Genomic DNA, 14,541 nt, shown 5'->3' on the forward strand with positions numbered 1-14,541 from the left:
TCCTTAAGGCTTCTGACTCTTAAGACAGTCGTAAATCAAGATAATACTCTGTTCCAGTAAAGAATGAGAGGATACTCAGAGGGGGTCCTAATTTTTAGGAGCAAAAACCTCACACACCCAAAAGGGTGTCATGCTTCATCATCGGAGTTGCTCCTCGTCAGACTGGCACTGCAATGTCTGACGGGCACCACCCCAAATGGGGGGGGCTCTTTGCCAGAGATCTTAATCAATGATTTTGCCACGACCCTACATAAGAGTGTGAAGGGAGGAGATCAAAAGGAAAAAGTTTAAGATTGGCTCTCTAAATCTAGAAGGGAATGATCTATTTAATAGTCTGCACGAGGATCAGAGGCCAAGATTACAAAATATAGTCATGAGAGTGAAACAGAGGTAATGGTCAATCACTCTATAATAAAAAAAGAGAACAGAGGGCGGGGAATTTCCAAGCCATCCCTCGTCAGGGTCAACATGTTTTGCGTCGCTAGTGGCCCAAATGGGTCCGGTGACGCTTCTTCAGGACCCGTTAGTCTGACACCCCCCTTTCTCTTCTCTTATGTTGATGAATACGTCACTATGAACATACCTATTGATATTTCACCTGTTTTAACTTTTGTATTACAGGGCGACAGATAGGAATAGTAGTTCCTCCCTACACTAGTGTAAGTGACTGGATACGCTTGTACTGACAATTTTGGTGTGTAACTATCCGCGTTATTTATGATTAGGAGATACATATAGCTAACTGGTCCTGAAGAAGCGTCACCGGACCCATTTGGGCCACTAGCGACGCGAAACATGTTGACCCTGACGAGGGATGGCTTGGAAATTCCCCGCCCTCTGTTCTCTTTTTTTATTATAGAGTGATTGACCATTACCTCTGTTTCACTCTCATGACTATATTTTTTAATCTTGGCCTCTGATCCTCGTGCAGACTATTAAATAGATCATTCCCTTCTAGATTTAGAGAGCCAATCTTAAACTTTTTTCTTTTGATCTCCTCCCTTCACACTCTTATGTAGGGTCGTGGCATCATCATTGATTAAGAACTCCGGCAAAGAGCCCCCCCCCCCATTTGGGGTGGTGCCCGTCAGACATTGCAGTGCCAGTCTGACGAGGAGCAACTCCGATGATGAAGCATGACACCCTTTTGGGTGTGTGAGGTTTTTGCTCCTAAAAATTAGGACCCCCTCCTGAGTATCCTCTCCTTCTTTACTGGAACAGTGTATTATCTTGATTTACGTAGCTATTGGGAGGCTATACACTGGACCAATAACCCTCCCTATCCCTCTGTTTATTGATCTTAAGACAGTCGTTCTAGTGGCAATTACGTCACCCAGGAGGATGAGCAAGCCTCGGGCTCTTTCAGTTCAACCACCCCGACACCTGCTTCTATCCAGATGAACTGATTATTTAGACCCAGGCCTCCTTCCAGCCGAAGGTCGTGACCTCTTTCCATGTTAGCTAAAACATTAGGTTGTTGACATTTTTCGTGCCGCCTAATCATTCCAAGGAGGAGGAGAGGCTCTATCTTGGGGACTCCAAATGAGCTCCCTCCTTTTACATTGATTGCACCAAAAACACAAAGTGGTTTGTGCTCTGCATAAAAATCTGCTGCAAGTTGGCTAAGAAGCAGACTCCTCAAAGCTTGCAGGCTTATTCCACCAGAGCATAAGCGACTACTACTGCATTAGCGCTTGGAGTGCCTCTCCTAGACATCTGTGAAGCTGCTATGTGGGCATCATTCACACATTCATGAAACACTACTGACTGACAGTCAGGTCCATCGGGACCGGCATATTGCTGGTTTGGTCCTCCAGGACTTTTTAGCCTAAGCTGGTTCGCAGACCCACGTTGGTTGGAGATGTTGCTTGAGTATCTATTCTAAAGTGAGAAATCTGTGGTTAGAAGTCTCTATCCGAAGAACAAGTTATATACCTTTTGGTAACACTTTAGCCGTAAAATGCTCTATCTAACTGCATATTCCTCATCGGCTCTCCCATCCACCTTGCTGTGCAAAATAGGCTGTTCATCCAAAAGATCTTGTTAGATTCTGCACACTGGCCACAAATACATTGTTGTGGCACTGAATTTTTGACAGAGAACTAGTCATGAAAGAAACGGATATCCATGTACTGGGGTGGTGCCCTTGTAGGTATGGTGCACATCACATCCAATACGGATGATGTTGATGCGGAGCTGCCTACGCTACCTGCCGGCTTGCAGAGGTACTACTGAAGATTTTCCAGATCCTGTCTGAGAATCTGCATTTAGTCTCTTTCAGAAAAGCATTACCGAAGGTAAGTAACATGTTCATCAGGCCAGATAGGTCTCTTTAATAAAACTACTAGCTCATTTCTAGATCATTGTGGCACAAAGGAGTCTGGCTCAATCAAGAGAACAAATGTAAAGCACTTGGCTCCAGCTAGGAAGTGGTCCTGATGTTTATGACACAGGATGCTAGGGATGCTGAAGATATGTGGTGAGTGTTCCCGAGGCCACCCTGGTTTCCATGAGCATCAGAGATGGTCTCCGGCTACAGGACTCCATCTCCAGTGTGCATGAGTGGAGTCTAGTTCAGGTCCAGTTATCACTAGCCAACTGGTTTCCTAGTTACAGCAGTCTTGGCGGTTCCTTACAGATGTGTATATCTTCTTTTGGTGTAGGGAACCATAGTCCAATCCGAAGTTGATCACAGACCCAACAGGCTTGGGGCCCACTTCATGGGGGTCCTGATTCGGTCCCCCAGTAGACACTTCAGTGTCTAGAGATAGGCAGGTGTTCCGGAGCAGCTAGGCTCTCGAGAGTGCAGGTTTCCTTAAGCTTGTGTGATGCTGGTGCTTAACGGAAGTCTAGCCAAATAGACCTTGGAGTCGCTTTCTGTCCTGCACAAGTAGAGCTCCTTTCCACGAGTAGGCCCAGCAGGCAAAGTTCTCTTTGTGTGTCCTTTGGGCTCACCAGGTGTAGTCCAGTCTTTGGTGCAACCTTTCATTGCTGAGTCCAGGGACCAGCAGGGCAGTCCTTCAGTCTTCTATCCAATCCAGTAGTGATTTGAGTTACACTTTTATTAAATTTTTGTGTTTGTGGGGGAAGAACTCGCTGGTCAATGGGGCAGTATTTCCCACAGGACAATTCTTCTCACTTTATATCGCTTCTGGGGAATTGTGGTATCAAACTATCCCAGAGGGCACGAATCCACCGATTACCAACTTGTCCAGACCCTTTTCTGTGTGAACTTCCCTAGCCCAGGGTTCTGCAAAGTCAGTCCTGGAGAGCCGGGCCATGCTAGGTTTTTAGCGTATCCACATTCAAAAACATTTAGATTTCTGAAACATCTTGTTTCTAAAAGTGGGTATGCTAAAAACCTGGCATGGACCCGGCTCTCCAGGACCGACTTTGCAGAACCCTGCCCTAGCCCAACCCATAGGTGTAGCTTTCTGTGGGTTACAGTCCCTTGAAAAAAACGGTTTGGCGACAGGTTTTCCTTCCCCTTCAGAGATGCCAGCCTGTCTGCCTTCACAGAAGAGAAGCCACCAACTAGTGGGTTGCATTTGCTCAACAGATGTGAAGCTCTCCCTCTATGGCTCACACCGTTCTGGCCATCCTGCAAGGAGGAGGTCACACCTCCTTCCTGTAAAGGTCTTTTGTTTCCTTTCCTGAGTCGTTCACACCTCTCTTCAGGAGGGCAGCAAGTTGTCTCATGGACCACAGTAAAGTATTTCAGAACGGCTGCCTACAGTAAAATTGTGTTTAATATGACAGTTAATTTGATGGAGTTCTATCGTCGGTAGCCCCAAATAGATGTTGGCCAATTTGGCTACCAGCCCCACTACAGTGACAACTGCAATATCGAGTTTTCACTGACTGGGCATATTAAACACAAGAAGAACATGCCCTTCTTTTTAATATGTAGCACCCTGGCAGTGGATTCTAATAGCCTTTGCTATGGGTGACTTTTTAATATTAAAAAGGAAGGTTTTGACTTGCCAAAAAGGGTTTATTTTTGCTATGTCTAGTTGGCAGTTTTAAAGTTGCCCAACTAGGCTGCAATAGCAGGCCTGGAGCCACATTTTCACCTTGCCACTGTACTGGTAGCTCAATAAAGTGCTACAATCTGCTTGTGAAATCTAACTTACTTGCTCTTGGGTACCTCTTATAGCATATACTAGGGACTTGTAAACAAGTTAAATATACCAATCTGATATTAGCCAAGGGGACACATTTTAGGGATCAGAGCACATGTACTGGGGCCTGGACATCAGAGCTCAGTGCACCTCAGAGTTGAGAAACTAGCACCTAGGTCCTCAAAGTGGTGGAGAACCTGCAAAAAGCAATTTATTTACAGTTGTCAAGCCGCAGAGGCCCAAACCCACCATAATGTTTTTTGCAGTCCGCTCCAGAAGCATTTGTTATCAGCAGGTGCACCAAATTAGGATGCTTCTGTCGGGCAAAACATGTCCTAAGCTGTGAAAACTGATATATATTTTCCTTTTCCACAGCAGCATTTTTATTACTGCTGCTGACCCTCCCACCCCCTGTGAAAGGGCAGTTCTTAAGATTGGCCTGCTTTACTGTGAAAGTTAAGGGTGATTGAAAACTCACACATGGGAAGAAGTGCCTATTTAAGACAAAGGTTGTGAAGCCCAGCCCAGCAGTGAAAACAGGCTTGAGTTTACTTTGTCAAACGAGTGCAGGAGGACAACCTAGATAGTCATAAGAAAATTGAATAATTTAGAAATGTGGGCTATGCCGACCTTTCTGCTTCCTTCCCACACATCTTGGAATTTGTCATGTAAAAATTCTGTTTTTGCTGTTGTCAGAAGAAGCACAATGTGGAGATTATTTTAAGAGGAGGATGCCGTGAATCAATGCACTGAACTGTAAAAAGAGTTTGAGCCTTAAGAAACCAAGTGAAGATGCTTACAGTCCCAACTTTTTTTTTTTTTCCCCCACCGGTTTTGTTTATTCCTCAAAAATTATTGCAACAATTACTACTTACGAAAATATATCTCCGCTGCCCAGCCAGCTGTGAGGAGCTGTGTGCACAATATATACTTGTAACTTTCTGGAGCAATGGTTCTTTCATAGGATCACCTTGATGGATTATTATCATTATATCCTAATGTCAGGCTAGGAATCTCTGGCAGTCAGAGTTAGTTCAGCAGTGTACAATGCACCAATTAACATTGAAAATGAATAGACGCACAGAAAAATATATCTGCAGCCAGCCTTGTGGGTGACATCGCTCAGGGTAACAGCCCATGCCCCTCCACTGTGTCGCCCCTCCTCCTCCATCACCCCCTCCCAATTTTCCCCAGCAGATTATACAAACGTCTACAGCTCCAGATATAAGTAATAGGTGCAGTTACCCATATATTCTTTTCAGGACAATAAAATGCTCATTCAATACTTTTTTTTTTATGGGGAACTGCCTTCGCCTAGACTGGTAGCCCCACCTCGAACACCTCCTCTAGGCTTGACACCCAGACCACTGACAGATGTGCAGTCAAGCACACTGCCACGTCAACAATTCTCCCTTAAGAAGCCCCCTCACAGTTGCCAAAAAGAGATATAGGTCATGACACTCCTTCTTATCTAGAACAGGAAGATGAGGTTAATTTCACAGGCCACGTCAAAGACTCTTCTAATGGGGACGATCAAGTTCCCGATTGGGAAGACTGTACTAGCAGAGTCCAGATCTGTTTCTCAGGAAACCCCACCAAATTATATTTATACTTTTCATATGCTCCCCGCTAATCCGTAAACCCACTGCACATTACAAGTCAATGCCTCCTTTGTCAAAGAAAAAAGTAGCGGGGAAGTTGTGCACCCCTGACTTGTCCCAAACATTGGACACTGTATTGCCTGTTTTTAATGTGTACCATAAGCAGGAAATACAGCAAGTTTATCCACTTAACCATTGTGACAATAAAACCCATGTGTCCTAATACCAACCACAGAAATTTGCAATTTGATAAAACCTTATAAGTTGAGGCCTCTGCTGCTCTTATTCCTTTCAGGGTTGACACTTCTGAGGACGTGCGAGGTAACCGGGTTGTGCGACCGCACTGTGTACAACACTTAGCAACCCCTTTACGACCAGTAGCTTTCACTTGTTTAACCTTTTAGCTCAACCCTGGGTAGCGGTGTCTCTGAGCAGCAAGGCTTACACAAAGGAACAAAGGCAAAGCATAAAAACAGCACCAAATCAATTGGAGGAATCAACAAGACACTTAAAATTCAACACCAATTTATAACAATAGACTGTATTTTTATGTATTTTAGACACCACACCGAAAAAGATCAACAAGAGGGTTCCGAGGATAATTAATTTTTAAGGTATAATAATTCAGCGCATTTCACTCAACCACAAAAAAGCTTTGGCAAATTCAACAAAACCTTTTCATCCAAAAATTGAGCTAGTTTTGCAATTTACTTTAGATGACCAACTCCAGTAAAAGGCCAGTCAGGGAAACAAGTATGGCCTACTGAACCAGTTACCTTCTCAGATAAAGCAGCCTCTAGGCCTCTCCAATCACTTAATCTCCTTTGCAATGGATTCCTATGGATGTGGCTCTGATGCAAGGTATCGATGATGCTGAAGTTGCCCAAGGATACTGTGGCTGCGACCCAGTTGACAGGGGTCTTCTGCAGCTACTGTTTGGTCCACAAAGGGGGTGAGGTGACCTGAGTCACAGTTTGATGTCCCTCAAAGTCCTCACATGCTTGTAGAAGTCTTGTTGCCACAGGGCTACTAGTTGCCCAGTATCGCAGTCAGTCAAATCCTGCCCTAAGTGGTAACTCTGCTTCTGGCTGACCAAGCTGCACTCCGACAACTCTCAAATGTTCAGCTAACTCAGGTGCAACAGAGGTCAGCACCAGATCCTAGTCTCTGATGCGGCTTGGTGGCAGTTGGTTGTGCTATGAAGATTCTGGAATACCAACTTGCCTAACAGGTTTCTTCAACTGTTGGGGCCCAGTTCTGCGACCAGGAGGTCAGCCAACTGACCTTTGGAATCTCTTTTCTTTGGCTGGACTCTGGAGTTGACTTCTCCATGAGCAGGACACAACAGACGCAGACCATCTTCTTTCCTAACCGCCAGGTTCAGCAGGTGCAGTCAATGGCAATGCAACCTTTTTGCCAGTTTCTCATTACAACAGGGTAGTCTTCCTTCCAGTCTAGTTGAGATTGGAGTTCTAGGTGCCAGGGGTCCCAGATATATGCTTGGAAAATGCCCTTAGGTTAGGATGCCAGTGGGTTGCCAGGTTCCCTCGCTCCTGATGAATTCTTCCTAAGAAGTGAGGCATCTGGCAATCCTAGAATGGGTCATTATGCCCATTCCCAAAATAGAAAAACTCCCTTCTCTGTGTCCTGATCTCCTTAGCCCAAACCAGTGGCGTGGCTATCCAGGGGCTACAACTCGGAGAAACTGGTTTGCAACTGGTTTCCCCTGGTGTAGGAAGCTAGCTCTTTATGTGGTATGTCAATAATTAGATATACTGTGTAAAGAGTCCACGGGTTCCCAAATGAGTGGGCAGGGGCTTGCTATGCAATTCAAAAGTGCCCTATTTGAAAGTAGTTGTAGGAAAGTACCCTCTTTCTGGCATGGTTATCCCCACTATTTGTCTGATGTCAGTATGTTTTGACTGTGTTCACTGGGATTCTGCTATCCAGGACCCCATTGACTTTGCTCTCTCCCTCTAAATTTGGTTGCTGGGACTTTACACTCCCCACATTTAGCATACAGATGCCCCAAAGAAGTCCCTAGTATATGGTACCCAGGGCATTGGGGCACCAGGGGTTCCACATGGGCTGCAGCATGTATTATGCCACCCATAGAAGCCCATGTAAAATGTGTTTGCAGGTCTGCCATTGCAGCCCGCATGAAAAGGTTGCGTGCACCCTTTTACCACAGGTCACTGATCCAGGTTACCCCGAGGGTGGGCCCTCCTAGCCCAGAGGACAGGTTGCAGGTACCTGTGTGTGACACCCTCTTCCTTTGAAAATAGGTGTTACATGGCTTGGGAGGGGTAGCCTCCCAAAGCCACTGGTATGCTTTGAAGGGCACATTTGGTGCGCTCCATGCATAAACCAGTCAGCTCTGGTGCAGAACTGGACAATGGGAAGGCGAGTAACCACTCCCCTGTCCATCACCGCCCCAGGGGTGGTGCCCAGAGCTTCTCAGGTGGCCACTTGATTCTGACACCTTGGAAGGTTGGCAGAGGCCTTTGGGAGCATCCGAGTGGCCAGGTCAGACAGGTGACGTCACAGCTCCCTTCTGATAGGTGGCCACCTTGCTAGGTGACCAATCCCCCTTCCAGGGCTATTTAGGGTCTCCCTCTTGGGTGGGTCCTCTGCTTCTACGTGCATGATTCCAGCAGGACTCCTCTGCAATGTTTACTTAAACGTCTGGCCACTGGAACCACTACTGGACTCCACAGGAACTACAATGTGCAGCTACAGCGACAACTCAGATCTGCAACATTGTTTCTGCAGCTCCTTCACGCAACTGCAACATTTCCCTGGCTGTGCATCCTCTGATGGTGGCAAGTCGTCAGTCTGCACCAAGAAGCAAGAAGGAATCGCCCTTGGAGTTAAGGAGTCACCCCCCCTGCATCTGCAGACACCAACTGCAACGACTGGCTGCGTGGATCTCCTCGCTTCCTGAGCTGCGTGGACCTGCATCATGGGTGGTGTTCTGGAATGGTCCACTTGGTCCTCTCCGCAAGCTGACCAACTTTGGAGACAGTAAGTACCCCCTCACTCAGGAACTCTTCAGCTGCTCCAGGGCTGCATTGCTTACCGTCTTCTTCTCACCATCAATCAGATCCTGCTTCCATAGATGAGTGGGTAGTGGCTCCTGCCACCACCGGACACTCCAACGTGAACTGGACTTGGGGGGTCATTACGACCCTGGCGGTCAGAGACCGCCAGGGGTAATGTGGCGTCCGTACCACCAACAGGCTGGCGGTACGGGGAGCCGTATTACGACCGCGGCGGTAGCGCCGCGGTCGCACCGCCAGGGCCGGCGGTTTCCCGACGTTTTAGCCCCGGCTGTGATAATCCGCCAGGGCAGCGCTGCAAGCAGCGCTGCCCTGGGGATTATGACCCCCCTACCGCCAGCCTGTTTCTGGCGGTTTGCACCGCCAGGAAGAGGCTGGCGGTAAGGGGTGTCCTGGGGCCCCTGGGGGCCCCTGCACTGCCCATGCCAATGGCATGGGCAGTGCAGGGGCCCCCTAACAGGGCCCCGGGTAGCTTTTCACTGTCTGCATAGCAGACAGTGAAAAGCGCGACGGATGCTACTGCACCCGTCGCACAGCCGCAACACCGCCGGCTCCTATGTTGCGGCCTCATCCCCGGTGGGCGTAAACTTGGTTTGCGCCCGCCGGCCCAGCGGGGATGTCGTAATGGGGTCCGCAGGAGTGTGGCCGCACGGCGGTTACCGTTTGGCGGGCGACAGTAGCCGCCCGCCAAGCTCATAATTGACCCCCTTGGTCCTCTTCTTTTCCTGACCTTCCTCTTCCAAGATCCACCTTTGGTTTCTTGCAGTCTTGTCTGCGTCTTGCAATATCCTTCTCTAAAGTACTTTTGGTGGGTTTGGGGAGAAGCAGGTACTGGGGGTGCTCTCTAGTACTTACCTTGTGGGTTTCCTAGTTCCTCCAGCTCCCCTCTTAACGATTCCACTTCCTTGGGTGGGGGCCCAACTTTCGCTTTCCACTTTCTTAGTATAGGCCTTCAATAATGTCTATTTTTTTCACTGTTTTCTATTGCATTCTGTGCTAATTCCTGATTGCTACTGTACACATATTAGTGTGATTTACTTCCAGTTGGGGCACGGCCTATATAGTATTTTGGTCTTTGTGTCACTAAAATAAAGTATCTTTATTTTTGTAACACTGTGTGCTTCTTTCATGAGTGTAAGTACTGTGTGACTACTGAGGTATTGCATAAGTTTGGCATGTTTCCTAGGTAAACCTTGGCTCCTCAACCACAGCTTCCTCTACTGAGGCTGGCTTCCTAGATACTGACTAGACCTCACTAATAGGGGATACCTGGACCTGGTATAAGGTGATAATGCCATAGGTACTCACCACACACTGTGTCAGCTTCCTACAATAGTGTGGTCAAGCAGCCTTAGGCTTAACATAGAGGAGTGCAAGTCATCCACAAATACACACAATATTCAGTAAGTGAAACGCATTACTCAAGAAGGAAATCCACATCACTGTAAAAATAGCAAGTATTCTTATATTTTTATGCATCAGAGAACTATTGTTCAGGTAAGTAAGTTTTTTTAATATACACTCTTTTACCTTTCAAAAGTGGACACTTGGTCCAATTTCTGAGTTCTGCAATGTTATCCTACAGGAGGAAGAACAAGTTCTTCAAGCAGGTAGAGTACAGTGACTTACAAGACCAATCTCTAGAAGTTAAAGTGAGTGGTGGGCAAGGTCCAAGGCAGCACCAGCAGTCCACCTCCAGCTGCACTGGGGTGGCTGGGTGCAGGGTGCAAAAACAGGGTTGGGTGCCCAGTGCTTTTCAATGGAGATTAGTCACTGCAAAAAAAGGCTGCAGGTTCTGGCCTGGAAGCCAGTCTGGCTGAACCAACAGCTGGGTTCAGGCCTCCCGAGCACAGGTAGGCACCTTTGGTCCTCTTCTCCATGGCTCATGTGCGCAACAAGGGCAGCGGTGTCTTCAGGTGTCAGGTTTTCCTTACCGGCAAGGTTGCGGTAGAGGGGGACTACGTGCAGAGGCTGCAGGCATCATTGGGGAGTCTAGGAGGGGTGAAACCAAGATGGACTCGAACTCTAGAGGGCTGGGGAACCTTGTTGGCACCAGTGATCCACTTCAAGTCGGGCTGGAGGCGACTGGTGCAGTGATGGCTTCAGGTGACTGGTTTTGGTGGTTCCAGAGGCTGTAGATTAGTTTATATGCAGTTTGGAGAACAGGTCCCCTATTCACAGGAAGTCTTGAGTCTTTATTGAAGGCAGCCAGTCCATCCTTGTTTCTGGAGTCACAGCTGCAGGCCAAGTTGACTTTGGTGCAGATTTCAACAAGAGATGCCGACAGGCCAGTAGGTTTGGTACCAGGTCAGCTGCTTCTTTTTATCTTCTGCTTTCGTGACTCTTCAGTGTCCTTGGTCTTCTTAGATCATCAGGATCTGCTTCTCCGGTGCCAGCAGCTCTGCTAAATGCTGAATTTAGGGGTGTTTCAGAGAGCGTATGGTAGTAGCCATATGCCTGGAGTCACTACACCCACCTATATGACCACTTCCTGTAGCAAGTAGACATAACTCTCCCAGAATTCCTAAATCTGCCAACACCAAGATGGCAGATTCTAAAATATTGTGGTCACATCGGGCAGCACACCTTAAGGGCGGGACTGACCCAAGGGGTGGACAGACCTCGCTGAATACTGAATGTTTGATGGCATGTGTGGCTGTAGATGTACATGCTCTGCATACTTCCGCCATCTAGTGTTTGTTTTTGGAGCGCTACAAGTTGTTTTTCTTCTAGAAGCATTTTCGAGTAACGTGATCGAGTGGCTTCTCCTTCTTAGTGGTATCTGTGCATGGGCATCGAGTCATTTGTTAGATTGTTTTCCCCACGCCGTATGGTTCAGACTTGTATTCTTCACTCCATCTTCTGGTTCAAGACTTTGTTTCCATTGATCCTTTATTCGCCGTTATTGTTATTTCGATCGCGTTTTCCATCTTGCGTTTGTACTTTCCTGTTCGTCTGGTCCAGTACTGACCATGTGCCCTTTGGGGTGACCCTCGCCCAGGCCTCGGGGCTACCTAAACGCGGCACCAAAGAAAATGATGAACCTGATGGAATGGACACCGTTTCTGTCCTCTGCCACTTCAAGTTCCCCCACACTGGCCATCACCAGGTGTGTAATTTATGCCTCTCACCGGATCACCAAGAGGCTGCCTGCACCGTGTGTTGATCGTTCAGAACAAAGAAGACCCGTTGGGCCCAAGGAGCTCGCAGGTTGGTGATGGCGCATGATTTCCCAGAGGACACCCTGGACATCTTCAGGGAAGAACACACGCAGAAGGAGGCCATCACCATTCAAGATTCGGACTCTGATGTTCATTTTGACATGGAGAGCCACGCGGTACCGTCGGCGCAGCGCGTCAGTTCTGTAGCACCTCCTGCCCCCACTAAGACTCATAAAAAAGCGCTCACTGAGGTCACCGGACCACAACTGCCACTAGGCCATGGTCGGTCTTGAAAGGACATTTCGGTTGCCCCACCTGTCGACTTGGCACCGAAAAGGATGAAGGCTACTGCCATGTCTTGGGTATCAACCCCCTCCATTTCAATCTGAATACTAACCATCAAATTTTCTCCACCGACTATATCGGCTCTGAACTGAAGCTGCTCGGAGCCAGTTTCGGCATTGAAAAAGCTCCACCCCCTGAAATCATTGGTACCGGAAACTCAAGACACTACCCCTTCAGAGCAATTAGATTCTAGTCAGTCCTTCACTACACAGTCTCCTATTGAGCTAATAAGAGAGACCATAGACGATAAACAGCGCTGTTTATATATTTAAGAAGCGACAGGACACACTGTGGCTTCCCCTCTGTAACTTTTAAGAGGAATCTAACTTTCCAGGAGGCCTTGGACACCTCAACCCCTCTTAAAAAAAACTTAAAGGCCAAGGACACTACTACTTCAACCAAGCCTTTACTACCTCCTCCACCATCACCACCACCAAATTCACCACCCCTGTTTCTGACTCCTCCTCCTCCTCCTCCTCATACACAACATTCACCACCCGTTTCTCACTTCTCCTCCTCCTCCTGATACACCACATTCACCACCCCTGTTTCTGACTTCTCTTCCTCCTCCTCCTCCTTCTGCTGATACACCACATTCACCCCCCCTATTTCACACTGCTCCTCCTCTTCCTCCTTCTCTTCCTGCTAATACACCACATTCACCACCCCTGTTTCTGACTTCTCCTCCTTCTCCTGCTGATGCACCATATTCACCACCCCTGTTTCTCAGTTCTCCTCCTCCTCCTGCTGATACACCACATTCACCACACCTGTTTCCGACGTCTCCTCCTTCTCCTCCGCCTCCTCCTCCTGCTGATGCACCACATTCACCACCCCTGTTTCTCACTTCTCGTCCTCCTCCTGCTACACCACATTCACCACCCCTGTTTCTGACTTCTCCTCTTCCTCCTCCTCCTGCTGATACACCACATTCACCACCCCTGTTTCTGATTTCTCCTACTCTTCCTCCTCCTCCTCCTCCTGCTGATACACCACATTCACCACCCCTGTTTCTGACTTCTCCTCCTCCTGCTGATACACCACATTCACCACCCCTGTTTCGGACTTCTCCTCCTGCTGATGCACCACATTCACCACCCCTGTTTCGGACTTCTCCTCCTCCTCCTCTCCCTCCACCTCCTGCTGATACACCACATTCACCACCCCTGTTTCTGACTTCTCATCTTCCTCCTCCTCCTGCTGATACACCACATTCACCACCCCTGTTTCTGACTTCTCCTCCTCCTCCTCCTGCTGATACACCACATTCACTACCCCTGTTTCTGACTATTCCTCCTCCTCCTGCTGATACACCACATTCACCACCCCTGTTTCTGATTTCTCCTCCTCTTCCTCCTCCTGCTGATACACCACATTCACCACCCCTGTTTCTGACTTCTCCTCCTCCTGCTGCTACACCACATTCACCACCCCTGTTTCTGACTTCTCCTCTTCCTGCTCCTCCTGCTGATACCACATTCACCACCCCTGTTCTTGACTTCTCCTCTTCCTCCTCCTCCTGCTGATACACCATATACACCACCCTGTTTCTGACTTCTCCTCTTCCTCCTGCTGATGCATCACATTCACCACCCCTGTTTCTGACTTCTCTTCCTCCTCCTCCTCCTGCTGATACACCATATTCACCACCACTGTTTCTGACTTCTCCTCCTGCTGATACACCACATTCACCACCCCTGTTTTGGACTTCTCCTCTTCCTCTGCTGATACACCATATTCACCACCCCTGTTTCTGACTTCTCCTCCTCCTTCTGCTGATACACCACATTCACCACCCCTGTTTCTGACTTCTCCTCCTGCTGACACCACACCACATTCACCACTCCTGTTTCTGCCGCCTCCTCCTCCTCCTCCTGCTGATACACCACATTCACCAGCCCGTTTCTGACTTCTCCTCCTCCTGCTGCTACACCACATTCAACACCCCCTATTTCTGACTTCTCCTCTTTCTCCTCCTCCCGCTGATACACCATATACACCACCCTGTTTCTCACTTCTTCTCCTCCTCCTCCTGCTGATACACCAGATTCACCACCCCTGTTTCGGACTTCTCCTCCTCCTCCTGCTACACCACATTCACCACCCCTGTTTCTGACTTCTCTGCCTCCTCCACCTCCACCTCCTCCTCCTGCTGATACACCACATTCACCACCCCTGTTTCTGACTTCTCCGCCTCCTCCACCTCCTGCTGATACACCACATTCCCTACCCCTGTTTCTGACTTCTCCTCCTC

General features: G+C 48.2%; 1 protein-coding gene across 2 annotated transcripts in view; it reads left to right on the plus strand.

The window, feature by feature from the left end:
* Positions 1-14,541, plus strand: part of UBE4A (ubiquitination factor E4A) — a 267,483-nt gene that overhangs the window by 188,861 nt on the left and 64,081 nt on the right. The window lies entirely within an intron of this gene.

This window comes from Pleurodeles waltl, chromosome 3_1 (assembly GCF_031143425.1).
Source record: "Pleurodeles waltl isolate 20211129_DDA chromosome 3_1, aPleWal1.hap1.20221129, whole genome shotgun sequence".
Lineage (NCBI taxonomy): Eukaryota > Metazoa > Chordata > Amphibia > Caudata > Salamandridae > Pleurodeles > Pleurodeles waltl.